This window comes from Tiliqua scincoides, chromosome 7 (genome assembly GCF_035046505.1).
Source record: "Tiliqua scincoides isolate rTilSci1 chromosome 7, rTilSci1.hap2, whole genome shotgun sequence".
NCBI lineage: Eukaryota > Metazoa > Chordata > Lepidosauria > Squamata > Scincidae > Tiliqua > Tiliqua scincoides.
The window spans coordinates 35,994,256-36,021,695 of NC_089827.1; the positions used below are offsets into that span (position 1 = coordinate 35,994,256).

A 27,440-nucleotide genomic window follows, 5' to 3' on the forward strand; every position below is an offset into this window, starting at 1 on the left:
CATGGCTGGTCACTGCTGGAAGCTGCGAGTGGCCAGCTCTGAGCACAAGCTGCTGATGGATGCCTGCTGCCAGTGGTAAGACCACATAGGGGTTGGGAGGGAGGCAGGGAAGGGGTGGAAAGGGGATGGGATGGGCTGAACAGGGTGGTGACAGGGAGAGCAGATCAGACCTGGAAAGAAGGCAGTTTTGGCAGTGGCAGTGTCCACTGACTCTTCACTCCCTTGCCGGGTTTGATCCGCTTTCATCAGTCCACGCAGACTTGTGCCAACGATATTGCTGGCACAGGTTTGAGTGGATCTACTAGATCAGCATGTCATTTCTCTGAATTAAATTCCACAACCCCTAAGTGAAAGTGGCAGGGGGGTGGATACAATATGGCCTTTCCCCTCCCCAGTGGTTAATAATCTTCAGGGTGGTGATGGTAAGATTTAAGTCATGAAATAAACACAAGGGGGAAAGTTCACATTCATCCCTCAGCACTGAGACCAATGTTCAGCAAAGCCCACCCCCACCCCACCCTGACCACTGGCCTTTATCAACAATAAAAGACAGTGAAACATCCAAGCACAGATGGGTGTTTATGGATGGGCCCTGAGCTCCATAACAGCAGGGAAAGGAACCGAGGGACACCCTCTCCACATCCGACCCTCAAGCAAGTGCACTACCTTAGTCTGATGTTCCTGTTCACAGCACGCTCTTTGTCAACATTTTCTAGGGAATGCCACCATTTCTCAGGAGGGAAAAAAGGGAGGCAGGGATATGACGTTTCTTTACATTAAGAAGTGAAATCTCCAATTACTGCTGTACCAAGGCATACATTAGCTGGACTAATCAGAGGCCTGCTCTTCCTTCGTTTCCTTCTCTTCCCTCCCCCTTTTCTTTTTCTCTCCCTCTCTCTCCCTGACAGCTGTCTTCCCATCATCCCAACAGGTGCTATTAGGCCCTGAACAAAGGCTAAGGCTTTTAAGCCACTGGCTGTTGACAAGTGGAAAGGAAACAACAAATGGCCCAGCACTGCTCTTCTCCCCGGGTCACTCAGCCAACGGTAATCGCTATTATTTTTATTTATTAGTTCTGCGGCACTGTCCTCTAACCTGCCATCCCCCGCCCACCTCCCCTCCCTTCATTCCGTGACAGCCAGGAGCATTTTAACTTTTAATAAAAAGGGGAGCGTGCTGCACAGCTCCTGAGCAAGCTCTTTCTGTAAAGTGCCTGGCTAATGAATGTTGTCCATTTAGATCTGGATAATTTATGATGTCAGCAAAGTGTGGGTGGGGAGGGGAGCTGGAATCAGAACCCAGCCATTAATGGCATGGCAAGCATGGAAAGAACAAACAAGAGAGAGAGAGAGAGAGAGAGAAAAGGAAGGAAGGAAGGAAGGAAGGAAGGAAGGAAGGAAGGAAGGAAGGAAGGAAGAGGAGCAAGTAAGTACTCTGGCCATCCCTGCATGATAATGCTTGATATTCAAGTTTCAGTTTTCAAGGATCCCCTTCCAAATCCATCCATCCACCAATCAACTCCCAAGCATTGCAGAGGTTTCTAAAGAGTGTCTAAGGGTGCAATCCTAACCATGAGTTAGGACTTGTGCCAGCCTAGGAGGGTAGCAAACATGCCATAAAACACATTTGCAACTCCTCAGGCACAAACCACAGCAGCACACGGAGATGTGCTTGTGGTGTGAGCCTTGCAGGCTCTGGTGTGGGCGGGGAGGAGGTAGAAGGGAGGACATTATATATCTGGACTTTCAGAAGGCGTTTGACACGGTCCCTCACCAAAGGCTACTGAAAAAACTCCACAGTCAGGGAATTAGAGGACAGGTCCTCTCGTGGATTGAGAACTGGTTGGAGGCCAGGAAGCAGAGAGTGGGTGTCAATGGGCAATTTTCACAATGGAGAGAGGTGAAAAGCGGTGTGCCCCAAGGATCTGTCCTGGGACTGGTGCTTTTCAACCTCTTCATAAATGACCTGGAGACAGGGTTGAGCAGTGAAGTGGCTAAGTTTGCAGACGACACCAAACTTTTTCAAGTGGTAAAGACCAGAAGTGATTGTGAGGAGCTCCAGAAGGATCTCTCCAGACTGGCAGAATGGGCAGCAAAATGGCAGATGCGCTTCAATGTCAGTAAGTGTAAAGTCATGCACATTGGGGCAAAAAATCAAAACTTTAGATATAGGCTGATGGGTTCTGAGCTGTCTGTGACAGATCAGGAGAGAGATCTTGGGGTGGTGGTGGACAGGTCGATGAAAGTGTCGACCCAATGTGCGGCGGCAGTGAAGAAGGCCAATTCTATGCTTGGGATCATTAGGAAGGGTATTGAGAACAAAACGGCTAGTATTATAATGCCATTGTACAAATCTATGGTAAGGCCACACCTGGAGTATTGTGTCCAGTTCTGGTCGCCGCATCTCAAAAAAGACATAGTGGAAATGGAAAAGGTGCAAAAGAGAGCGACTAGGATGATTGCGGGGCTGGGGCACCTTCCTTATGAGGAAAGGCTACGGCGTTTGGGCCTCTTCAGCCTAGAAAAGAGACGCTTGAGGGGGGACATGATTGAGACATACAAAATTATGCAGGGGATGGACAGAGTGGATAGGGAGATGCTCTTTACACTCTCACATAATACCAGAACCAGGGGACATCCACTAAAATTGAGTGTTGGGCGGGTTAGGACAGACAAAAGAAAATATTTCTTTACTCAGCGTGTGGTAGGTCTGTGGAACTCCTTGCCACAGGATGTGGTGATGGCGTCTACCCTAGATGCCTTCAAAAGGGGATTGGACAAGTTTCTGGAGGAAAAATCCATTATGGGGTACAAGCCATGATGTGTATGCGCAACCTCCTGATTTTAGAAATGGGTTATGTCAGAATGCCAGATGCAGGGGAGGGCACCAGGATGAGGTCTCTTGTTATCTGGTGTGCTCCCTGGGGCATTTGGTGGGCCGCTGTGAGATACAGGAAGCTGGACTAGATGGGCCTATGGCCTGATCCAGTGGGGCTGTTATGTTCTTATGTGTTCCAGAGTGGGGGAAGGCGGGTGGAGGGCAGTCCAGGGGCAGGTGGGGAGCGGGAGGCAGGGCTGGGATTCAGCTGTTATGCTGGATCCCAACCCCTGTTCCCAAGTAGCGCGGAGTGGCTTCAAGCCGCTCTGCTCTCCTCAGACTTGTGCCAACTCTTGAGGTGACAACAGGTCTGAGGAGACCCATAGGGGCTGCAGTGGCTTACCCGGGGGTAAGGGGAAGATTCCCCTTACCTCTGGCTGAGCCACTTTGGTGCCCTGTCTCACACTGGATATAGCACAAGCCTCCTGGCTTGCCTCTTCCAGCTCTAGATAGGATTGTGTTTCACATCTGTGACACACTCTTAAAATATGATTCAGTGGCTATACAATGCCCTATTTTTAAACCCCTTTGAAAGCAGAATAAATGTTGTTTTTTTTAAAGAAGTAGGTATGCATGTATTTAATTTGTATAATTCCTGCATAAAACACACACATATAGGTACCCAGGAAGTCAGTCACTCTGGTGCTAACACAGACCCAGCCTGTTTAGTTTCAGGCAACAGGCTGTATTAAGAGCTCTGGGTCTTTTGTCGACTGCCTTCAGAGCCACCCTCAAAACAAACAGGAGCTAATTTCAAAGAGTCTATCCCACAAGACTGCACTATGTGTATGAAGACTGCAATCCATGTCTATGAATATCACAATACTAGGGCCAGTTGCTTGGGTCTTTCACACCTGATCAGCAAACAACCAGCTGGATGATAATGGGGTAGAAAAGACCTGTCCAATTGGCCCCATCCACATGGTGTGGCGTTTAGAATCAGTGCAGTGAAGCGATTAAGGAGCTGGAATGTTTTATTTATTTATTATTATTTATTTATTATTATCTATTACTTTATTTATTAGATTTGTAATCCGACTTTCTTCCCAAAGGGCACCCAGGTTGGCTAACAACAATTAAAACACACACAAATACATAAAATTATAAAAATACAATAAAACACTAAAATAGATATAGCTTCATTGCATGTAAAGCTTCACCTACCAGTTTCTCCAGCTCCATTATCAAAAGAACAGAAATGGGCACATTTGTCTTTCATTTTCTATAGGTCAAGGATCGATTCCCAAAGATCAAAGGCAAGGAGAATCCGCTGTGGCTATTCATAGCAAGGAGTTACTCCACCTGAGGAGGTAACTCAGCTTTCAGGGCTTTTACAGTGTCTGCTGGGTCTAAGCTGGCCTGTGAGGTCAGCCGACAGTATTCAGGTTAACCTTGCAGCCCAGAGGGCACTCTTGATTCATACAGGCCCGTATACTGTGATTGGAACCAGAGAGCTGGTAGTGCAGAAGGTCAGGTGTAAATGATAGGCTGGTTGGGACACTGGTTTGAGAAGTCCCCCCTCCCCATTACAGGTGTGCAGATCAATAGTATGGTTAGGGCGCAAGCCTACTTTCCAACACTGACATAGCTGTGCCAATGTGGCATGCACTGCATCCTGCGATGGGGAGGCAGTCAAGGGGGCATCCTCAAGGCAAGGGCATGTTTGTTGCCTTACCTTGGGGCTGCACTGCAGCTAGGTCAGTGCTGGAAAGTTGCTTAGGATTGCACCCTAATTTAGAGACAAGAGGAGCTATACTCAACTGGGTATGAACGTGATTGTGGAATGCAATAACCATGTGTGGGCTTGTGCATGCATGCGTGTGTGTTTTCCCCAAATTTGTTAATATAATTGATTTGGGGGGGAAAAAAGAAAGGATATCTTTTCTTTTAAGCCAAGAACAGAAGGCTAAAATCATAATCAAGAAGTACACATCAAGACGAGATGCTTTCTAGTCTTCTTGAAAATATGACAGAATGTTTTGCCACTGGAAGTGCGAATTAAACCACACACGCCTGATGCTAAACAACTGCACATCCTGAACTCTTCTTCCATAACATATGTGAAAACAACATCGCAATCTTTTTTGTGCCAGATGCCGGAAGAGAAGAACAATTAAAAAAAAAATCTTCCATAAATCAGATCTAGTGAAGAGTAAGGTCTTTCACAATAAATCAAGAATTTTTTTTTAGATGTAGATGGTACTTGCATGAAATCATAATGTCAAATTAAGTAGAAATTATTAAAGCAAATGTCAGCATTGAATTTGTTCAAGTGGAAAAAAAAATCTTGCAAGATTTGCTCATGAGCTTCTCCACCAAAGTACAATGTTCCATCTGCTTTGGCAACTTGTTCCATTTGTTCGCACTTGTCTCCATTCATAGATTATTAGAATACATATTTTTGGCCTGCGTTATTTCCGGCGTAGATAAGGAGGGGAAATATAGTGGCTGTTTCTCTTTCAAAGTGCATTGTGGCAAGAGGTGGCAAAGCAGTGGCAAAAAATAAGTACAAGAAGAGCAAACTCAGAACCATTTGTAACAAGTTATCTCTAAGCAAATTAACTGAAATCACTCATGTATACTAAAGATAAGTGCAGGCTTTATGCTACAAGGGGTGACAGAGAGGAAGAACTGAATTGCGTGTTGCATTTTCAAAAAATCCTTTTTGGATGCTGTCTTCTGATAAGATAGAGGTTGGGTGGACACAATCCTGCCCCATTTCTGTATATTCGGATAATGCCCAAATGCTCACAAATTTGCCACTTATATGCCCTGCCCTAAATTTTGCCACTTATTTAAAGTGTGACCCTCAAAATGTCATGTTGTGTCTGAGACGGACCCTCCCCCCCAAAAAAAAGAATTTGCTTTGAAAACATGTAAAACGTCATTAGGAACCAATCTTCAAATGCTTTGCAGTTCAGTCTCTAAGGCTGCAATCCTAAACACACTTACTAGGGAGTAAGTTCCATTGAACACAATGAGACTTATTTCTGAGTAAACATGGTTAGGATTGTGCTACAAGGGGCTCAGTCTAATCCAAGGTTCCAGCACTAGCCCCAAGGTAACAAATGTTCCCTTAACCTGAGGAGGACTCCTCGACTGTCGTCCCCCCTCCCCCACAGGAAAGTATCTTGAAGGCTCAGGTTCAAGTAAAAGAGTAGATAGAGTAGGCTATTCTAGTCAGGTTTATAGTAGATTTTAAGCCAATATTTAAAGAACCTCAACCAGGCCACTGTCTCAAACCGACCTGACCCTGCTTCGAGGCAAAGTGCAGCATAAGGTACACATCCTGGCATGCCAAGTATTTTGCATAAGAACATACTCTGGATCTGCTCCAAGGTATGGCCCCAGCCTTCCAAACAAATTGGCACTCCATAAAGAATTAGCGGAATGATTTTAGCTCTAAATACCTCAATAGCTGCAGGGACATAAGAGTTTCCTCTGCTGTAGAAGAATCGTGCAATAGCTAAAGCAGTATTTTTAGCACTAGCACTCATTGCTCTTCAATGGGAGGTCCAAGAGAGATTGTGCTGAAAGAGGACTCCTAAGTACTTAAATCGTTTCACTTGTTCAATTGTACTGCCTTCAAAAGTCCAGTTAGATAATTTTCTAGATTTACTAAAAGCCAAAATTTTTGACTTGGCATAATTGAGTTGAAGGTCATCTGAAGGTCATCTGAAGGTCTTCTTTAGGTATCTTTATGCCAATAAAGGTATTCTGAATTCTATGCTACTGCACACATCCCATTGGCAGCATCAGTGCTGGAAAGGACTGGGCCCTTTGTTCAGTCTTTTAGCCACCCTGTCAATATTAGCAGGGATCAGCTTATAGGCAAGTATATAGTGGAAAGAGTTTGACAGAGACAAGCAAAAAATAAGTAAACAAGCAGAGGTGAGTAAGTAAAGCACGTGAGAGAAAATAAGCAGACCCAGGAAAATTGAAAACCTATTTTCCCAACTTCTCAAGGATTTATTTACATTAGCCCTTTATGGCTGTTCACTCAAAAACTTGTGAATTATGATTAACCAGGAATCTAGGTTTAGTTCACAGTTATATGTACAACCTACAACAGCATGGGTGAATGCTGTTGAACAAGATGTTTTAACTTGCACTCAGAAATGGGCATCACTCTAGGATACTTCCAGGTGATGATGGAAACACTTCTGGGTGGCTGGTCACTCATGACCCTAATATCCTAGTGCTGAAAAATAATGTTTGTAACCAGACCTTTGCCCCCACTTTGGCTGGTGCTACTTGGCAGGTTGTCACAGATAAACAGAGACACAGAGGACATTGAAAGATAGGATGCTGGATGGCTCCCCAACCACACCCAATGAGAGGTGTGGTTGGGACCAGGAGAGGAAAGGCAGGAGAGGACATAAAGGTAAGAAGCTGCCCAGAATCTCATTGTCATACTTGTTTAGGCTTTCCTACGGAAGTTTCAAGATGCTGCAAGTCTGCCCATCGAGACTTGGCATCTTCTCCATGATCTCACCAAGTTCAGTCTCGGACACATCACTTGAGAAGTTCTGTCCATTCCTTTAAATGGATCTTGGATCCTTCCCAGATCCTATCATACCAGAAGGACTGTGTGGCCATCACCAAGCCACTCAGATGGCATTGTCTGAACAGGTGCTCTTACTGCAGAGCTGCTGCTGTTTTGGCTGAACACAAGGCTGCTAACCCAAGTCCAAACAGAGGGCTTTGAAAACACTGCTCTTATGGGTAGCTTCCAATGCAGATTGGCTTTAGAAAGAGCATCACAGGCACCTGTTTTATGGTGTTCATGACACTGCTGTCAGTTTTGTCTGAAGTGCCTCATCTACCCATGCCATTCTGAATACTCCCACTCGGAGGTGTCAGTAGGGGCAGTGGCACCTGGGGCTGTGATATAGCGACACCAAAATGTTGTGTGACACCATGATGTCACTTCTGGGTTCTCCCAAAGGAGGAGAAGGTGGTGGCAGCTTTGTGATCTCATTGCTGCCCTATTCCTTCTCCTTTGGAGGCTGAATGGAGAACACACAGGGCAGCGGCAAAATTGCAAAGCTGCCAAAACAAAAGGAGGCAGCCTCTATATACTTGCAACCATTCTGGTGCTTCTCCCACCACCTTCATCTTGCTGGGCCTCACACTGACAAGCCAGTAATATGATTTTCTACTTCTCTCAAACTAGGAATGCCACTGCAGCTGTCCTCAAAGTCCTGGGCTACTCTGATATGCAACACTAATTTAAACTCTGTTTTCACATTCCCAGATTTTGCAATATGTCCATTGACAAGTGTTCCTCATGTCCAAAAGTTAGCACTTTCAGCTTTTTTAGAACAGAGCACCAAAGCAGAGTTGAGGTGTTATTTTTTTTTCTCGACATGAAAAGAGGGTAGAAATTACTGACTGATGATAATACGGATTTTAAAGACCATGAAGGTTCACAAGGCCAAGGTAATGTGCAAGATCATTCAAATTAAATTGCCACATTTCTGAAGATTCACTCTTTGAATACGTCACTTCAAGCACATTTACAAGCTCCAAAGAAAATAATTAACCACTAATAGAAATTCTCAGAGCCATTTATGAGTGGCAATCGGTAGACACTAAATCAGTCTTTTGTGTACAGTAGTATGGATTTTGAGTTCCATCTATTATTCAGAAAGCTCCTACATTTCCCAGGGACTGTTCAAAAATTAGAAATAACCCCAAATGCTGGGAGCATAGAAGCCATTTTTCCTTACAAAGAGAAGCCTAGCTCAGTTGTTGAACACATAGCTTTGTATGACAAAAATCCCAGGACCTACCCCCCGGCACCCTCCAGCAGACAAGATCTGAGAAAGATCTAGGAAAGATCTCTGCCTAAGCCTCCTCAGAGCCACTGCCAGTCAGAGAAGACCAGTGGTTTGACTCAGTGAAAGGTAACTTCATATGTTCAAAACAGGACAACACTGGAATGATTAAGGGCGCAATCCTAACTAGGAGTTAGGCCGTAAAGCACTTTTGTGCCATCCTGGAGGCGGTTACGCCAGTGCAAGGTCCAAGGAGACCCACTGGGGCTGTGATGGCTTACCCAGGGGTAGGGGAAGAGTTTTGCCTTGTCTCCGGCTCTGCCAACTCTGGCCCCAATCTTGCGCTGTATACAACACAGGCCTCCTGACCTGCCTGTTTCCAGTTAAAATTAGGATTGCGCTGCATGTTAGGTTACCCCATTGGGTTCTAAATATGTATACCTCTTGACAATTCTTTGACAGTTACTTCTAGTGCAGCACAAAACAACCCACCTCTTCATTAAGGCGTTCCAGTTGGAATATATTCTTCCAGTTCTCTCACATCAATCAACATAGTTCCTACAATCAACTGGGTCCCAGCCTAATTAAAGGTATAGGTTTTAGCTTACAAACTCAGTCTACATTCGGAAGAGCAGGACATTGATACAGAAGTGGTCTTAAGGATAAGCAGTAGTCATGGTCCCTTGAAGCTGCCCTGATGCTGGCTCTGACTGAGAGATTACCGCCACCAAAAGGGTCTCTTTAAGGCATGCATGAACAACATGCAACTATTGAGCCGGACAAACCTCCCAATAAGGCCCGCAGAGGGGCACCATAAGCCAGGGGTTTTTGTTTGTTTGGCTGCCTAACCTGAACTGCACAAGCACCTGGAGGACCATAATACACACCTGGAGGACTTCATCTGGCTTAATGGGATATCCAGTTTGGGGCCAGGATATCTGCAAACCCATCTTCTTCCATATAATCTAGCTTGTCCTTTCTAGTGATCTGAGAGGGACGCTTTACAGGTGCTGCCACCTATGGAGGTGGGAGAGGCTGCGTCAAGGAGTAGTGCCTTCTCCATTGTGGCACCTAACTTATGGAATTCCCTCCCTCTCAGTTTAAGAACCGTTCCCTCCTTGGAGGCTTTCCAGCAAAACCTAAATACTTTTTTTTACACATGTGTTCTGAGTGTTAGGTTTTTAATATGGACATTTAAGGTTTTATGCTGATTGGTTTTATGCTGATTATTTTTATGGCCTGCACTCTTTTTTATTGATTGCTGCTGGCTTTTAATGAGATTTTTAGGTTCTATACTGTTTTTAGGTGATTTTAATGTTTTCATATTTTTAACGTTTGTATTGTTGTAAGCAGCTTTGAATGCCCTTGGGGGGGGGATAAATAAATAAATAAATAAATTCACAAGTTGTGCAGTTTTTTAGACGTATCAGTTGCCAACCATGCTCACACCATGATGGTACATAGTCATGAGTTATCATTGGTTATTCCATAATTGTAGAAATTCTTACCCTGAAAACCCATCAGTCAGGACATTTTTCTGCAAGCAATGCATGGTCTTTTGGTTTGTGCTACCTACTGATGCCCTAGGAAAAGCAGGAGTGGGATAACTTCACTGCTTTTGTTACCTGCCCTGCATCCTCCCTATGGGGTACTTAGAAATTTGCTTCAATTCATTAAGTAAATAAATATGGGGAAAGAATTAATCAAATTTCTTTCAAACATTTATCACAGGTTAACTTGGTTATTTTAAATATGCATTGCAACATTTCATTTATTTCTATTTACTTCATTCGTTTCCAATACAGGCAGTATATCAACTACTTTATTTTACTTTTTCCCTGGGTGGCATAAATAGAAAGGTGCCTATATCAATAATCTGAGAGTGCACAGAGATTACACAATTTAGATAAGGAAAATAAAGGGGGAGGGGGAATGAGTTTTCTTTAACTCATTAGAATCACATTCAGATAGTTCTCCACGGGACTAGTACAAAATCCCTTAAGCTCTGCTAGTCTCTTAGCTACATTAAATTAATGAGGCATCTTAAAAATTCATTCTTCAGCAGACGTCCACCCCTTCTCCAGCTGGACATCTACAATTCACTAAATTAGAAAGCCTGACCTAAGGGAGGCAACAGTGTATTATTCCAGAATAAAATATTGCATTGTAATGTATAGGAATATAAAGAAAGGAGAATACTAAAAGGCAGACGTCGGGGGAGGAAAAGGCATTGATTTTACACACACGCACACGCACATAGATTCCTGCTGCTACTGCGCATACCCAAAACTGCAGATACCTGTTGCAATTATGACTCACCTCTCTTTATCTGCTAACAGGAAGTGGGCAGGAGACTAACAGGAAGTGGATGTTACAATCACATATAACATTTGATGTCCTGCACAGCATTCTCATTAAGAATAACTGCCTGTAACACTGAGCTTCCCCCCTAGCTGCACTTTTTCTGTTAATGAGATGGCAGGCTCCATCTTCCATTAAAAACCTCTGATGGAGTTTCTCGTCTTTCACTCCACCCCCCGTATGTATCGCAAAGTTCAATATTCTTTCCACATTTGCTTCGTAATAACCAGTCCATTTCCAAGTGATTAATTTTCTATTTTAAAACAATGTGTCTTTCCACCTCCGCCAACCATCCCCCTCCCAATTGTTTCCATTTTACTCCTGTAAGCAATGGTGAAAACAGAAGAAAACCTCGCCCTGTGACATCCTGGTGTAAAGCATCCACTTTGGTTTACAGCAGGAGCAATGCAGATTGCTTTGAGAAGTTACCCTCGTAAATAACAACAAAGCAGCACTGAATTATCAAGGCTGTAACTCAGGGGAAAGGTGCTATATCCATTTATATTATATGACCCCAGTGCAAGATCTTAATTGAATTGCAGCCATTCACTTAATCAGCTGCTTGGCAATATTTTCTACACCATGATGACAAAAAGATTGCTCCTGTCCAATCACCAGCCTTTGGAAGCCAAACTGATACAGAGATATTTACACAGAAATGTGTAAACTAGCAGGAAAGAGACAAATGTGGAAAACTAATGTGGAATTTGACCAAGTACAAAATCAGCTGGTGCAGCAGAGTGGAGTTTTAAGCTGAGAGGTAAAATGCTTATCACAATAAGAATTGTGTGGGGTTGTCCTGCCCTCTGCCCCCCCATGGCCATCTTGCAGAGCCCTTGATGGCCAACAGTCTTTTTTGTAGCTTAAGCGGGCCTGTTGCCAAACGGCCCAGCCACAGCATCTCCCCTGAAGCAGCCATACAGTCGCTGTGTAGGCCTGCTGGGTTAAGCTTGGTTGGCTGACGCAATGGGTGCCCAACGCGGCAACCACCCCCAGACTCGTGAAGCGCCTGGATCACATACAGCCATAGAGATCCCACAATGGGGAGCAGGAAGTGGCAGAAGCTCCTTGTATCAGGGACGCTCACCCCTTCTAATGCTGCTTAGGCCTTCTGAATTGCTTAACTATAATGGCCAGCAGAACAATTGTTACAGAGTAGAAAGGGATGAGAACCTTAACTAGCAAATCATGCTTGGAGAAACTGTGACCTCACCTAGAATAGAGACTCCCAGATAACCAATCCCCCAGAAAGAGAGCAATAAGAACAAGGTTTCATCTGTGAAGAATTAATGGTCATCCATAGTCAGCAGACTAATCTTCATCATCTGCCTTTCTTGCCCATTTGCATGTCTGTACATTTCAACCTGACAACAGGAAGATCGGTCTTGCTGCCAAATTCAAATAGGATAACCACTAGGTGGGCACTTGGGCAGTATGCCCATACTGCCCTCTCCAAACCCAACAGTGAGCAAAGAGGTTCTGCTGCCCCCCCAGTATGCTTCCCACTTCACTTGGTCTCATGGGTGGACTGATCATGCCTGGGTCATCATAGCCATGACTACCTCAAACAGTATAAGGGGCTGCTGGGGCAGCACACCAAGTGAGGCAAAAGCACTGTGAGTTGCCAAGAGCAAAGCCAGATACAGGGGTGCACTATCAAACTTTGACATCCTTGTTCACAGAGACTGCAACAGGCTTTCTCCTCTCAAAATATGAAAAGTCGAAATCGCCGGATCTGAAGAAAGAAGAGATTGGTGAAACTGTTGTTACACTACAAGTCCATCTGATAAGGAATGACAAGTAGTAGAACAAGTCCCTTGATCTGCACTACAAAAGATGAAGACTTGGAGTCTGGGCACTGCCCAGGAGAAAGATGATTAAACTTAAATTTCTAGGCACAAGAATGACATTTTAAGAAGTATTAACAACTGGGTGCAATTTCTCCTAATCCTATCCTTGTTCCTCACTTTCATACATACATATGTATGAAATGCATACACACATATCCATCACTTATGACTGCAGCATCAGATGATTAGTTGCATGTGTGGAATACCCATCACAGGTTACATGAACATACTCCAAGGAACTAGAAGGCATATCAAGGCTCTAGAAAGCACATCATGGATCTAGAAAGCAAATAAATATGCAGAAGCACCGTAAGATGCATGCTTCTGTTTGGCCCCAGAATCTTGAACAAAGATTTTCTAACAAAATTTGAACAATTTCATGATTATCTGAATATTTCAATGCTTATTAATTTTGGTGTGAGGATTTCAAAAATGCCACAATTTTTGGTATAGCATCGATAGTTTAGCCACAATTTTTATGCTAAGCAGTTGTATTAGATGACATATATTACAATGCATTATGCCAGCGGTCGCCAAACTCGCAAACGCTCTCCGATAAAAAAAGTAGTTCCCATTCAGACCTCAGCTTACAGTTCTGCCTCTGCGCTGCATGTATTCTGAGTAAATCTGGGCACCGGGACACTCTGGACAGTTGCTTCTGTTCCCCAGAATCCCAGAAGGCTGTGCAACAGACATGACTGCCCAGAGCATCCCAGTGCCCAGATCTACTCAGAATACACGCATGTGGAGGTGGAACAGTAAGCATGAATAGTAAGCTCTATTCATGGAATAGAAGGCTTTCTCCAAACCCTGGATCCCGCCCACGGGCCAGGGTTTGGAAAGCCCTGCATTAGGCTATAGGATAGTTAAAAGTACAAAATTTAAGATAATTAAAATAACGAAAAATGTTTTGATTATACAGCAAAACTAAGGGCGCCAATCCTACTCTGCACTGGAACATCTAAGTCAATTGCGCCCTAAGATTACCATTGGAACCAGCGCATCTGAATTGTATTAGAAACATTAAAAATTCAACATAAACCATTTTTGTGTTACAGTGTTATCTTCCGCTTGTCCTTCTCTTTGGGCCATGTCAGATATTATACAGCAAGGCACTCGGGTTCCCCACCAAATGTATGCTTGACGAGGAACCTCAGCCAGTTCTACCAGAGAAGTGTACCAAAATGAAATACATACTTTCCAAAACTGTTTGTCACTTTCACACTTTCACAATGTAAACTCAGGTCAGTGCAAACGTGTGCCAAGTTCTGGGGTACAGCCAAGTTCTGGGCCCCATACATGCACACACGCCCTGGATTTCCCTGTCCCCTTCTCCCCTCCCACCCCCAAGCTTACTAAGTGCAGTGGAAGAATGGACTTGGCACTCTTCCTGCCAAGGCATGTTCTCAGGCAGCATTCTTACTGCTTGGGACCATGCCCCCCCCACCCCGCACAGGCCAAATGGGATTGCTCCAAGGGCCCCTGAGATCAAACCCATTAGGCAGTGTGGCAACTCATAGAGACCTAAAATTCTATTTTGAAAATTCAGAGTCACATGAAAATATAGAGCGCAGGACACACATAGACAATGAAAATCTAGGATCACTGTGCAACTAGGTTTTTAGGCTGCTGTGACTTGCAGCAGCACCCTAATAGAGGTGGCTTGTCCCCAAGTCTTCCTGAAAGTGCCATTCACGTGTGGTACTACTTCTTTGCATGATTTCAGAATCTTGGATATACACCCAAAATTGTAATGGCCCTTTGTTGTCTCTCCTGCTACTCTTTGGAATTGGTTGTATGAATTAGTCTGCACTGTATGTGTTATATAGTGGGTCCAGGTGAACAAAGGAAGGCACAGAGATAACAGCTCAATACATTTATTCCATCTTCAAAACAGGACCTGGCAATGAATCTGACACAAGGCAAACACTTCTAGCTTTTATACCCTTTAGCTCCGCCCAGACTTCCCATGATTGGTGCAGTTGAAACCTTAACTAGAGGGCCAATCGGATGGTAGGATTTTGATCCATCACCCAATTGGCCAGCCATAAATCTGGACCAATCAGTTATGCAGGATTTCAATCCTGAATTTCACATAAGACAAAATTTAGAGGTTCCTGCTGGGGCAAAACTCATATTACTTATTTAAAAATAATTATGTATTGTCTATCCAAAAGCTGTGTGCAAGATTAAAAAAAACTCAACAATACAATTAATGGCCAAACCTATCCCATGCCAGCATATTTTGAGACATACAAAATTATGCAGAGGATGTATGGAGTGGCCAGAGAGGTGCTCTTTTCCCTCTCACACAATACCGGAACCAGGGGACGTCTGCTAAAATTGAGTGTTGGGAGAGTTAGGACAGACAAAAGAAAATATTTCTTTACTCAGAGTGTAGTTAGTCTGTGGAACTCCTTGCCACAGGATGCAGTGATGGCTTCTGGCCTACACGCCTTTAAAAGGGAATTGGACAAATTTCTGGAAATGGACAAAGTCCATCACGGGTTACAAGTCAAGATGTGTACGTGCAACCTCTTGATTTTAGAAGTGGGTTACCTCAGAATGCCAGATGCAAGGGATGGCACTGGGATGTGGTCTCTTGTTGTCTTGTGTGCTCCCTGGGGCATTTGGAGGGCCACTGTGAGATACAGGAAGTTGGACTAGATAGGTCTATGGCCTGATCCAGCGGAGCTCTTATGTTCTTTGTATCCTGGGAGCTGCGAGTTGGCTTAAGGCCTTTGAGAAGGCTCTGGTGGGTCTTCAAAAGCTTGGGGAGGTCACGCACTGCCTCTTCAATCCTCAGAAGGTCAGCCAGAGCCTTCTGAACATCCGTTTTAGTGCTAAACCAGAAGTTTACTTCTAAAGGCTCTGGTCAGCCTTCTAAGGCTCAGGGAGGCCGAACGCCACCTCCCTGCGCTTCAGAAGGCTTCCCACAACCTTCTAAAAGTCTTGGCAGAGTCCAACACTAGAAGTGACTGATGATGATGTAATTGCTAGTCACTTCCGGGAACCACACACAGGCATTGCAGGACACTAAAGTTTGAGAAGCACTGCCCCATGGGACTCCTCAGAGCTACACTAGCTCTTTTGATGGCATAGATGTGAGGAGCCTACCAGGGGTACATCAGGTCCAGACAGCGGTTAGGATACAATGGACTCTGGTGCCGCCATGATCTTCTCCACCCCATCCTAATCCAATCCCATTTCCTGACTCTTTTTGGTCTCTCTGCCTGCTGAAACCCACCAGCAGCTGGTTTGCATGATGCTGCTGTTAGCATGCAGGTTTTCCAGTCCTTGCACCAGTGGCAGTGTGCTGCAGACTGACAGAGAGGCTGGCATACTATGAGGACAGTATTGGGCCATTAGTTAAACAAAAGAATTATTACAATCCAATAAATCCAAACATCATCATGAAAGCCATAGGAATTTCAAGGAAAGGCAAATTGAAATCGAATTTGGAAAAATAGTAAGTAAAAGACTGCCACCTCAACTTAGTTATAAATAAATAAATAAATAAATAAAACATAGCTTGAGAGACAACCTCTGTTGGAGGCATAAATTAGAAGCCATTCATGGCTGTTTTCGATAGACTCCTTTCACTATGCCAAGGTTTGAGAAAGAGGAAGCGTGACAACAATGGCTTTAGTCTCGGAGAACAATTTGTGTTTTCAAGAGAACTCTTGATCTGTTCCTCGCCGCTTCTACTATGTCCTCGGACATCATGGCGCTTTTCCTTATCGTTAGCTGTAACTTTTCATATCACGCCCAGCTCCCCTTTCTCTTTGGACCACTACCTTCTTTTCAATACCTCCACAGTGTCAGAGAAAAGCTACACTAAGCCTCTTTTTTTCCCTCCCCCCTCCTAGTTTCTTATATTTGTGTAGCTGTTAGACATTTTGCAAAGGAGGGGAGTACCAGCCAGCCTCTCAGAACAAAAGAGCTACTGTCACTCCGCCAGTACCAGACATGGTGGAAACCAGCCCACAGGAAAAGGCCTGGCTCCAGTGCTAGGCCCCGGCCGAGCACAGTCACCGCATTCACTCAAATTGGCAACAGGTCTCAGTGTTCCTGGCTTTGAGCTGTGAACAAGGGTCGGGATTGAATAACCAATTATACAACCGCTGACTGAGTTTATCCAAGGTTTGCAAACTGCTATAATAGCCCAGTATTCAACTGGCTGTTTTATCCTTTTCCAGATATAGTGTCATATCTCCCCTTGTGCTCCATTTACATGTCATTTTATTACATACATCCATTAAAAAAGGTTAATACAATGTCACAGTCAGTGCCTAAATGATGCTATTCAGCATCCGTACCCCTGGCTGGTGCTATTCGTACAGGCACCTCTCTCTCTCTTCTTTCCCTCTCGCAGGCGTGCGCACCGACACACACAAAACACACTTATATCTCCACACATATTCTTTTCTCAAGTGACTTGAAAAAATGCCTGCTACTCTATGAATGACTCTAAATATAAAATGATACTCAGAGGGGGAAAAATTTAGAACTGAACAGCATATGACAAAACCCACATTTTGAAATTAAAACAAAAATGAATAAATTGAAGTTTTACAGTCTGAATCTATGTCCAGTCGGGGAGGCAGGGGGATTCCTGCTTTAACCAAGGACAAAGAGACCAGTCTCCCCAAATTGATGGCAACCATTTCAGTCTCCAAGGAAGACGTTTAAAATGCAGATAAAACCATTTAGTAAAAGCAATCTTATTTAGAGTTCTTATGAACCAGTGTTTAAAAAGAAAAGCTCCCCAGGTGATTTCCACTGCAAAACAAAAAACACAAAAACCAGCAAAGGATCACTGGGTGGAATGATCACTGGGCTAGGCACAAATCCCTATTGCAGCCATTTTCAACCAGTGTGCTGCAGCATACTGGTGTGCCACAAATGGTCCACAGGTGTGCCACAGGAGTTTGGGAGAGGATAATTTATTAATAGAGCCATTGAGGGATGTGGGGTCCCCATCAGCAGCATGGTGTGCCTTGTCAATTGTCAGAAAACGGATGGTATGCCCTGAAAATTTTAGCGCGTTGTCAGTGTGCCATGAAATGAATAAGTTCGAAACGCACTCGTCTACACTTGAGTGGCAGTAGCTCTTCAGGGTGTCAGTGGCTGTCTTTCAAATTGATGGTTAAAAAAACCCAAGCAACTGAGAACAAGCTTTCATATGAAGATGTATAATGACCTTATACTGACTCAAAACTTCAGTTCATCAAATGGCCAGCCCAAAACACAGAAACACCCCAAATGGTGATGCAGCAGCACCAACATGACATCCACTGTATCCTGCGGGAGAGTTTTGGCATGTTGAGACCTCGTTGGGGTAATGCAACATTTGTTCCCTAGTCCCCGTAAAGACCATGTGGCCTGATGGAGCAAGTCTGCATTGACCTGTGAAGTTGAATCAGAGCCAGAAAGAGGGTCAAGATTTGGCGTATGCCACTGCAGTCAAACCCACCCCTTTCCCAGGCCCAATCTGCCATCTCAACTTTAGTCATCACCCCATTTTGCCCCTCCCCACCTCCCTCCTGGCCCCTGCACAGCCTTACCAGAGGCGGAGGGCAGGTCTGTCCATGGACTGTCACCTGCGGACCCAGACCTCATCACTTCCAGCGGCAGCCAGGCCATGTTCTCTGCAGAGTCATGTTTGCCACAGCCAGAAAGCACGCTATGCCAGCAGAACGCACATTCACTGGCATAGTGCACAGTTAGGATCTGGCCCTCAGTATTGTCTATACTTTTGTATACTAACTGACCATGGCTCTCCCAGAGTTTCAGACGGGCCTTTCCCAGTTCTATCTGGAGATTTCAGAGACTGAACCTGAAACCTTCTGGATGCAGAGCACCAATGGACTACAGCTCTCTCTCAGTTTGTGTGTATAATGTGTGTAACTTATAGAAAACCATACAGAATTGGGGATTTCGGCCCTAAAGTCTGCATGCAATGTACCAAATTTGCTTTTGTCTATGGAAAACCCAACATACAACAATTTTTTCTGGCAAATCTACAGCTGTATGGGTAGAGAAACCCCAGGTTTAACATTTGCACTCAACCTCATGCAGCCACTGGAAGGATCTAGCCTACGTGTAGGCCCACAGACATTACCAGCATTCTCCCCAATCTACGTACTTTGAGAATGTTTATATGACAGATACCTAAAGTTCTGCATTCCAGAATTACTTCTCATCCTTTCTTAGATCGTTAAGCTCCCGCATTCTTTCCGCACAAACAAAATGCACGCCAATAAAACTGCATCACTTTCTTCTCATGCTAGGGGAGAGGATTAATGGAGTATCTTAAATATGTGAAGAAGCTGACATTTCAGCTACAATTTAAGCAGCAGGCTAGTACCATTTACCTTCTGTCATGCCCTAACCTGACTACAAAGGGAAAGGGCAGAAAAATAATGAGGGGTGAAAGTAGAAAGATCCTGAGAAATATTTGGGATTCTCACTCTGACATGCAAAGACGACCATGCTACAATATAAGGAAGAACAGCCTGGCTCAAGCACCTAAGACTTCAAAAAACTGAACAAGGATGCATGCATGTGAGTGTGTGTGTGTGTCTTCTTTCCAAAGATGATGTGAGCAAACACAACCATGTGGAAAAATATTACCATGAATGGGGGTAGGGACACAGACAAAGCTAAATCCAGTTTCTTGCAGTGTGCTTCCAACACCGGTGCCTCTTTGTGGGGGGGGTGGCAGCTAAAAAATGGCCGCTGGCAGTGAGCTCCATGCATCAATAGCAGATTTACAGTGGTGGGACACTGTCCCCCTGCCATAATCACATGATAGGATTGGGCTGTTAAGCTTTGCTTGCACAGGAGCTCCAAAGGCATACGGCATCTCCCATGAAGTGCTGGACTGCAAATTTTTACTTTATAGGGCACAGAACAGTAAATAGTACAGTGACTAGAGCTCCTATTTTTTTTAGTCGCTCTATAAATTATATGTTACAACATTACAAATATACTAAAAATAATAATAGCACTTTTCACACAACGGTTCTGTGTAGAATAAATGCTTCAGAGGATGCAAGCGTGAACGTACAGGCTTTCCAACCTCCACCTGCTCATTTGAAACTCTGAACAATGGCTAGTTAGGTCCAGAGTTCTGGATGACTGTGTAGAGGTTGAGGGGCAGGACAGGCAAGCAAGATCTCACTCCCTACTCCTTTTTTTTTAATCTATCCCAATTTTCTCTCATACTTTAGAGAACTCCAATCAAATAAGAGAAGACAGAAGCATCACAACATTTAAGTAAAACAATACAATAATAGGTAGACCACAGCTGCGATACAAGGACATCTGCAAGAGGGATCTGAAGGCCTTAGGAGTGGACCTCAACAAGTGGGAAACCCTGGCCTCTGAGCGGCCCGCTTGGAGGCAGGCTGTGCAACATGGCCTTTCCCAGTTTGAAGAGACACTTGGCCAACAGTCTGAGGCTAAGAGGCAAAGAAGGAAGGCCCATCGCCAGGGAGACAGGCCAGGGACAGACTGCACTTGCTCCCAGTGTGGAAGGGATTGTCACTCCCGAATCGGCCTTTTCAGCCACACTAGACGCTGTTCCAGAACCAACTTTCAGAGCGCGATACCATAGTCTTTCGAGACTGAAGGTTGCCAACTAACTAACAATAATATAGTCAGGAAATATTCCGCCAGAGGACAGGTATAATGATGAAGTCACAAGGACTTCCCTAGGGAAGGAATTCCAGGTAACTAATACCACAACTAAGAAGAACTTGCTCCTCATTCCCAGCTGCTTTCACATGCTAGTACTCAGCTGACGGGCAATCCTGAGCATTACCTCAGGTGTTGTATAGATGGACGCATACGAAATAAGTCATTTTAAATCTATCTGGAATTTCTGCATGAAAAGGGCTAATATGAAAAGAGATCATGAGCTCTTATACAATCCAATTAGTCTATATTCTCAAGCCTCCTACTACTCAAAGGGCTGTAGTTATTTGTTAAACCCCAAGTACCACAGGAATCTCTGTGCAATGGAGATTAAGTATCAAATGTGTTCAAAAAAATGCCAGTGAGCCTTTGCCTCCCACTTACAATTTTCTGTTGTTCCTATGCTTCAACCTTTCCCCATGGATGTAACTTTAAGTGAATTAATGAGAACCATTAGCTCTATTTATCAAGATCTCGCCATGCATGGACCTCAAAACTGCAGATACCTCCTCTGGAGAGGAGAAGGACCAAGCATCTGCTGTGGCATCTGTACTAGGACGGGATGCCATAGAGGCCACAACCTCTCAGGATCAACCAGAGTATGAATCATCTATGACCCATCTGTGCAATCTGAGATATGGGGGGGGGGGGGGCATATAAAAGCCTTGTAGTATTGTCTGACCTTTGCTAGACTGAACTCTCCTTACTGAGAGTCAGTTGTGTAGCTGGGGTGGTGGTGTTGAAGGGTGGCACTCTTCCAGGGGCAGGAATGCCACCCCTGCCGCAGCCGTCAGGTTCTTCTGCCCCCTTCACTCGCCCCTGCGCCCCCTCTGAATGTGACCAGAGCTGCATTCTGGTCGGATCCAAAGGGTGTTTTGAGTGCCAGGGAGGCCATGCACGGCCTCCCCAGGACTCAGAAGGCCTTATAAAGGCATAAAAACATCACTTTCGGTCCTCCCCCACCAAAAAAAAAAAAAAAAAAAAAGTTCTGATGTTTCTTGAAAGCCTCAGAACAGCCTCCAGATGCATTTGGAGGGGGTGTGGGGGCAAGCGAGAGAGGGGGCGGCCCTGGAAGGTGTGCATCGGAGCAGCACTCCTTCCAGCTACACTGCTGCTGAGTTCCTGTTTGAACACAGTGGTCACTGCACTGCACTGCACTGCACACAAGGAGCAAATAGGACTGTGCAGTTAGTTATTGAAAATGTTTCCCCTTAAGTATGTCTTATAACTCTTAGAATGTACTAATAAGGACAACTTACATTCTTTCCCACTCTCACCTGATACTTTCAGGTCCATGCTGAGAAAACATTTTAATCTTCCCCAATTCAAGGTGTTAACTGATTGGCAACCCCACAGTCACAGAAGCACACATACCACTTTCTGCCCAGCGCCCTCTGTCCACAGCTATGATGATTTAATGCTTATGTATTTGCTTCCATCACTGTTGGCAGCCATATTCCTTTCTCCAGTGTTGCCTCCATGCCACAGTTAGATGTTACAAACCTAAAGGATTTTGGAAGTTATCACCCAGCAGTGGCCCGTACAGAACACGCGCCAATCACTGTCGGAAGGGAAACTGTCTTACCTAAACAAACCATTATCGGCTCATCGCATGTCTTTGTACTTTTTTTTTTTTTTTTGCTATTACCTCACTGGATTAACTTTTATCTCTAATCTCTGTTCTGGCCAACTGTCAGGGAGCCTAAAAGCCTCCTGGTTTCTAATCTGTGTGTAATAATACTGCTGCTACCAACAGATAACTGTGAAACAACATGGAAGGAAGGGCAACCCACACACACACAGAAGGGGCTGACTGTCACAAACAGCAGTACCAATTTCTTACCTGAAAGGAAAAGTAGCAGCAAGCACTTAGTATTTCCATTTATGCTCTCTACTTTCAAAAGCCTGCTGCCTTTGGGGACGACGACAGGGGGAGGAGGCAATCATACATATAATGTAACTTAAGTTGGTGTGACTTAGGTAAGGTTTGCAAATAATATTTTGCATGTCTGGCATCAGAATTTTTAAAAAGTGAAGCAAATTTCAGGTTTCTCAAGTAAAAACATTTGAGAGTTTTTCAAGGAAAGCCACGTAAGCTCCCCAGAACAAGTCACATCAATCATAACCAGATTCAACAAGACAGGTCAGGGGAGTCCTGTAGATCTCTAGATGGATGGGCAAAGGAAATTGTAACTTCCTTTAGACCAGGGGTGTCCAAAGTTTTTGGCAGGAGGGCCACATCAGCTCTCTGACACTGTGTCGGGGGCCGGGGGGGGGAAAAAAAGAATTAATTTACATTTAAAATTTGAATAAATTTATATAAGTTTACATAAATGAATATATTAAAGACAAACTTATATGAATGAATGCAGGTCTTGCAGTAGCTCAAGGCCTATAAAAGGCCTTGCACAAAGCAAGACTGGCCTTTCCTTTGCTGCCGCTACTGCATCACAGACGTGAAACAGCAAGAAGTGGAGGGAGGCCTGATCCCACAGCTCACGTGAGAAGTCAAACAGTCGCCCTCTTGTTGCAAGCAGTTGCGTTGGGCCAGTGTGGGCTCCAACAAATCTCTGGAGGGCCAGAGGCTCATTGGAGACTGGGGGCTTTCTGAGGGCCACATTGAGAGGCCTTGAGGGCCACATGTGGCCCCAGGGCCGGGGTCTGGGCACCCCTGCTTTAGACCAAGCAAATGAAGAGACCCCTGTTCTTTCCCCTTCATAGCAAAGGATGGGGGAGAAGGTAGCTCAGTTTCTAACTGATGTGGTCCCTCAAGTGTGACGTAAACCCTACAAGAACTTGTTCACCACAGCTCCCCCCATCACGTACACGCAAATCCTTTTACAACACAACTTTATAGAGAACATGTGTACCTAATATGCAAGGAGAAGTCAAATGAAACTGGTTGGAAAAAGACTGAGGAAAGATAAAAGAAAGCACAGTATTCTCACAGACACCCGCGTACACAATTTATGGAATTCAATGCCACAACACCTGATGGTGCTATTGACATCTATGTTTTTAATAGGGGATTAGACTGCTATGAGTCCTATTCAGGCATGGCTTCTGGGTACCAGGAACCTAGTACCAGGAGCTATCATGCTCCTGTGCGGACCCCACAACCGTATCTCCATTCAGCACTTGTCCGCAGAGATAAGCACTAAACACAGGGAGAGTTTCTTCCCAAGATTTTGAATGCTGTCCAAGCACTGATGGCACTATATGCACCATAAAAATAACAACATGTAAGATAAAAAGAGTAGCATTCAAAATTATAGGGAGCATTACAAATCCTCACTATGGTGGTATCTAACAACAGCCTTGGAAAAATGAAGCATTTTCAACACGATATGCTATAGCGGAGGTTTTATTACTGTTCTCTAACCTGAAAAAACCCCAAACAGAATTCCTTGTCAAATTACTTCACAGAGACCTAAGATCACACACAATTCCCACATCAGACACCAGAAATGAATGGCGACTTTCAAGAGTTGCACTTGCAAAAACAAAACAAAACAAAAAAACAGTAGCAATTGACCTATATTCAATTCAGTGACCCTTTAAAAAGAAAATTCAACCGACAAAACACAAAAACTGAAAACAAGATAATTACACAAAACACTATTTCTTTCACTTGAAAAGAATCCTAAAACAATAACAAAAGCAAATTAGTGTTACCCATAAAAAGGGAATGTTTCTCTCAATAATCAAATTCATTAGTATGCCAGCATTTCTTATAGGTCATTCGCTATGATCCACCTGATCTGTGGAATTTTATGCTCTTGATTTTCACAAAGGCCGTCCTGCTGATTTAGCAAGGATGTTTGCTAACTGGATCTAGAGAGAAATATATCAGGAGAAGCTGCATCATAGGCAGTAAGTCCATGCATTCACAGTGATCTGTGTGGGACACCATGAACATATCAAGCTGCTTTACAGTCAATCAGGCATTGGTCCATCTGGCCCAGTATTGTGTACTCTGATTGGCAGTGGTACTCCCAAAACATCAAGTAGACAGAGAGTTTTTCCAGCCAATTTATCTTGATTCTTTGACTTGGAGGCGCCAAGGATTAAACTTGAGATTCTTCAAATACAAAGCCCATGCTCTGCCTTTAAATGAATTTTTGTCCAGCCCTCAGGTGTACACATTTTGTCCCTGTTGCATATATGCAATGCTGGGCAGAAATGGCTTAAGCTACAGCCTGTTAAGTGTGTATTCATGAACAACTAATGGGAGCTCTCAGTGTACGGATCCATACAGTCCTATACTGCACGGAAACGATCTTTGGAAGCAAGGTCATGACGAATTAGTGTAGTGGTCAAGAGACAGAGCTGTGAACCAGGAAGCCCTGTGTTCAAATCTTGGTTCTACCATCATCCCACCAGAAGGCCTTAGGCTAGCTTCCCAGTCTTTCTGCTGTCTCCTAAGTAAGCTGACATGTTTAAGGGGGAGGAGATTCAAAACTTCCCATTGCAAGTTCTTTTCTGAATTAATTTTCAATAATGTGGCCCAGTTTCACCCAAGCTTGTTTCTCATGTGATTATTGAGGGGTGCAAGGGAAAAATCTGGGACATAATTAAAGCAGTCAAATTAACATCATGCTTAAAATCCAGTGATGAATTTCAGTGGTATGTGTGCTTGGAGATTGCTTCTTAATTAAATAATGAGGAAGTGTAACACTTTTCTATTTGATTCCTCATACTTTAATAATACTTTAATCTAATATGAGTTATCTGGTGTGCTAATATTTTACAATTGTTTGTTTTTGGTAATCATAGTAGTATTGTAGTAACATTGCTAAAATAAATATTAAAACAAACAAAAAGATAATGGATCTGAGGATTACAGAGATAAAATGAAGTGCTTTGAACACTGTAAAATGCTACATAGAATGTGTTATTAATCTTTGCTCAGAATGTGTTAGACGCTTTAACAGAGAGGAGAAATGTCTACAATATTGCACAGTGTCTTTTGCACATTTGCAGAATGCCAAAGGCAGATATTAGGAGAGAGTGAATAGAATATTCTATATGTCTTTAAAAGAAAATAACATTCTATATTACCACCCACTACTGTCAAAAATCTTTCAAGGCTCTCTTTTTGGCCAGGATCGAAAGAAACACATTTCTCTTCAACAACAAGATCGCACTCACTCCTCATGTGGAGCATTACCCAAATTTAGTTGTCATGTCCATTATCTGTGGGACAGAAAGTGATCAAAGATCATTAAGAAAAATGTAGAGTTCTTATGGGTGGCCATAAGCTTTAAATAAGGTGTCGTCTATATTTCATGTTGTATGCCCTTATATCAACATAACTGAGACATCTGGCGTAATGTCAATGTCTATTTTCATTTCCTTGATAAATTTAAACCCCTCCCCCCGCAAAGTGGTTTGCTTGCATATAGGGTGCAGAATTTCCCCAAACATAGCATAGCAATGATAACATTAGCCCTATCAAAACCCTTCTTGCTTTCCTCTAAATTCTTGTGATCAGGAATTTCCAAATTTACCTCAATAATTTACTTCAGGTGAAAGTTACAACCTAGTCTAGTCTCAGGTCTAGGTATAGATTTTGATATCTATATTTGAAACCTATATTTCTTAAATATCTTCACCAATTTTGAGTTCCCAATTGCACATCACTATTGAGAAGCATCCCGAGTGGGTGCTACTTCACTGGCACCTGTGGCTAAGCACCACATCTCATACCTGTAAAGTTCTTTCGCCATGTATAAATTGCTACGTGGACTACAGGTCAAACTACACCTTATGCTAAGCATGTGCTTTTTATTTTATTTTTTAAAGAAAAAAATGCTTAATATATTGCCTGTTCGATGGTTTACCATATGGAGCTCCATGCTAGCTTTGTACACTGCCTGGGCAATGTGCAGTGTCTCCAAGCACAGCATATAATTAGCTGGGTGATATGCAGTAGCAATGGCAATGGTGGAGCAGGTGGACCATTGAGGGGTCCAGCATAAAGTGTTGTCCCAATGATCCTAGAAACCTGGTACTGGCATTGTTTGGAGATTATACATGTCAACGTGGCAATTTGAAATCCTCAGATCTGTACACATTCTCTACATAAGAACATAAGAACAGCCCCACTGGATCAGGCCATAGGCCCATCTAGTCCAGCTTTCTGTACCTCACAGAGGCCCACCAAATGCCCCAAGGAGCACACCAGATAACAAGAGACCTGCATCCTGGTGCCCATCCTTGCATCTGACATTCTGACATAACCCATTTCTAAAATCAGGAGGTTGCGCATACACATCATGACTTGTACATTTATGTGAACAAGTCTATACATTTATGTGAACATTTGCAATCACCAGTGCGTTTGTGCACATTCTCACATTACTCACAAAATACACACACACACTTGAGTGTTTTTATTCAATGCAAAAAAAAAAGAAAAAAAAGAAAAAGAAATCAAAACATCCAAATAAACAAACAAATTTCATTCCACAGAAACCCATCTGGGTTTTGAATCTGCTTGTCTTTTTTGCTCAGCATCTGGCCCTTTATCAAGAGCTCTTTATATCCATATGCTAGTGTGTGTGTCTCATGCAGTGAAGGGCAATTAGCACCCAGAAAGATTCATAAGGAAGAATACAATGGAATAATCATTCACCCGGAGTTCTGAAGTATACTTACATTGATTCCATACTATCATGTTTTTTTTTCCCCAGTGTTGAAAATCACAGGTTAATTTAGCTACAGAGGCCATCAACTTTCCAAAGACCCAAGGAAGAAAATCATATTTACAAATATGCCAGCTTCAATTTCAAGGTCTACAAGAAGATTGCAGGGGAGAAAAAATATAATAAGACATGAAATCGCTTTTTTCCTCCCCTTCTTTGAACAC

The 27,440-nt window shown here is 43.6% G+C and overlaps 1 protein-coding gene across 1 annotated transcript in view; it reads right to left on the reverse strand.

Annotated features, from left to right (window-relative positions):
* SOX5 (SRY-box transcription factor 5) overlaps positions 1-27,440 on the reverse strand; it is a 445,318-nt gene that overhangs the window by 243,745 nt on the left and 174,133 nt on the right. The gene's annotated exons all lie outside the window — the stretch shown is intronic.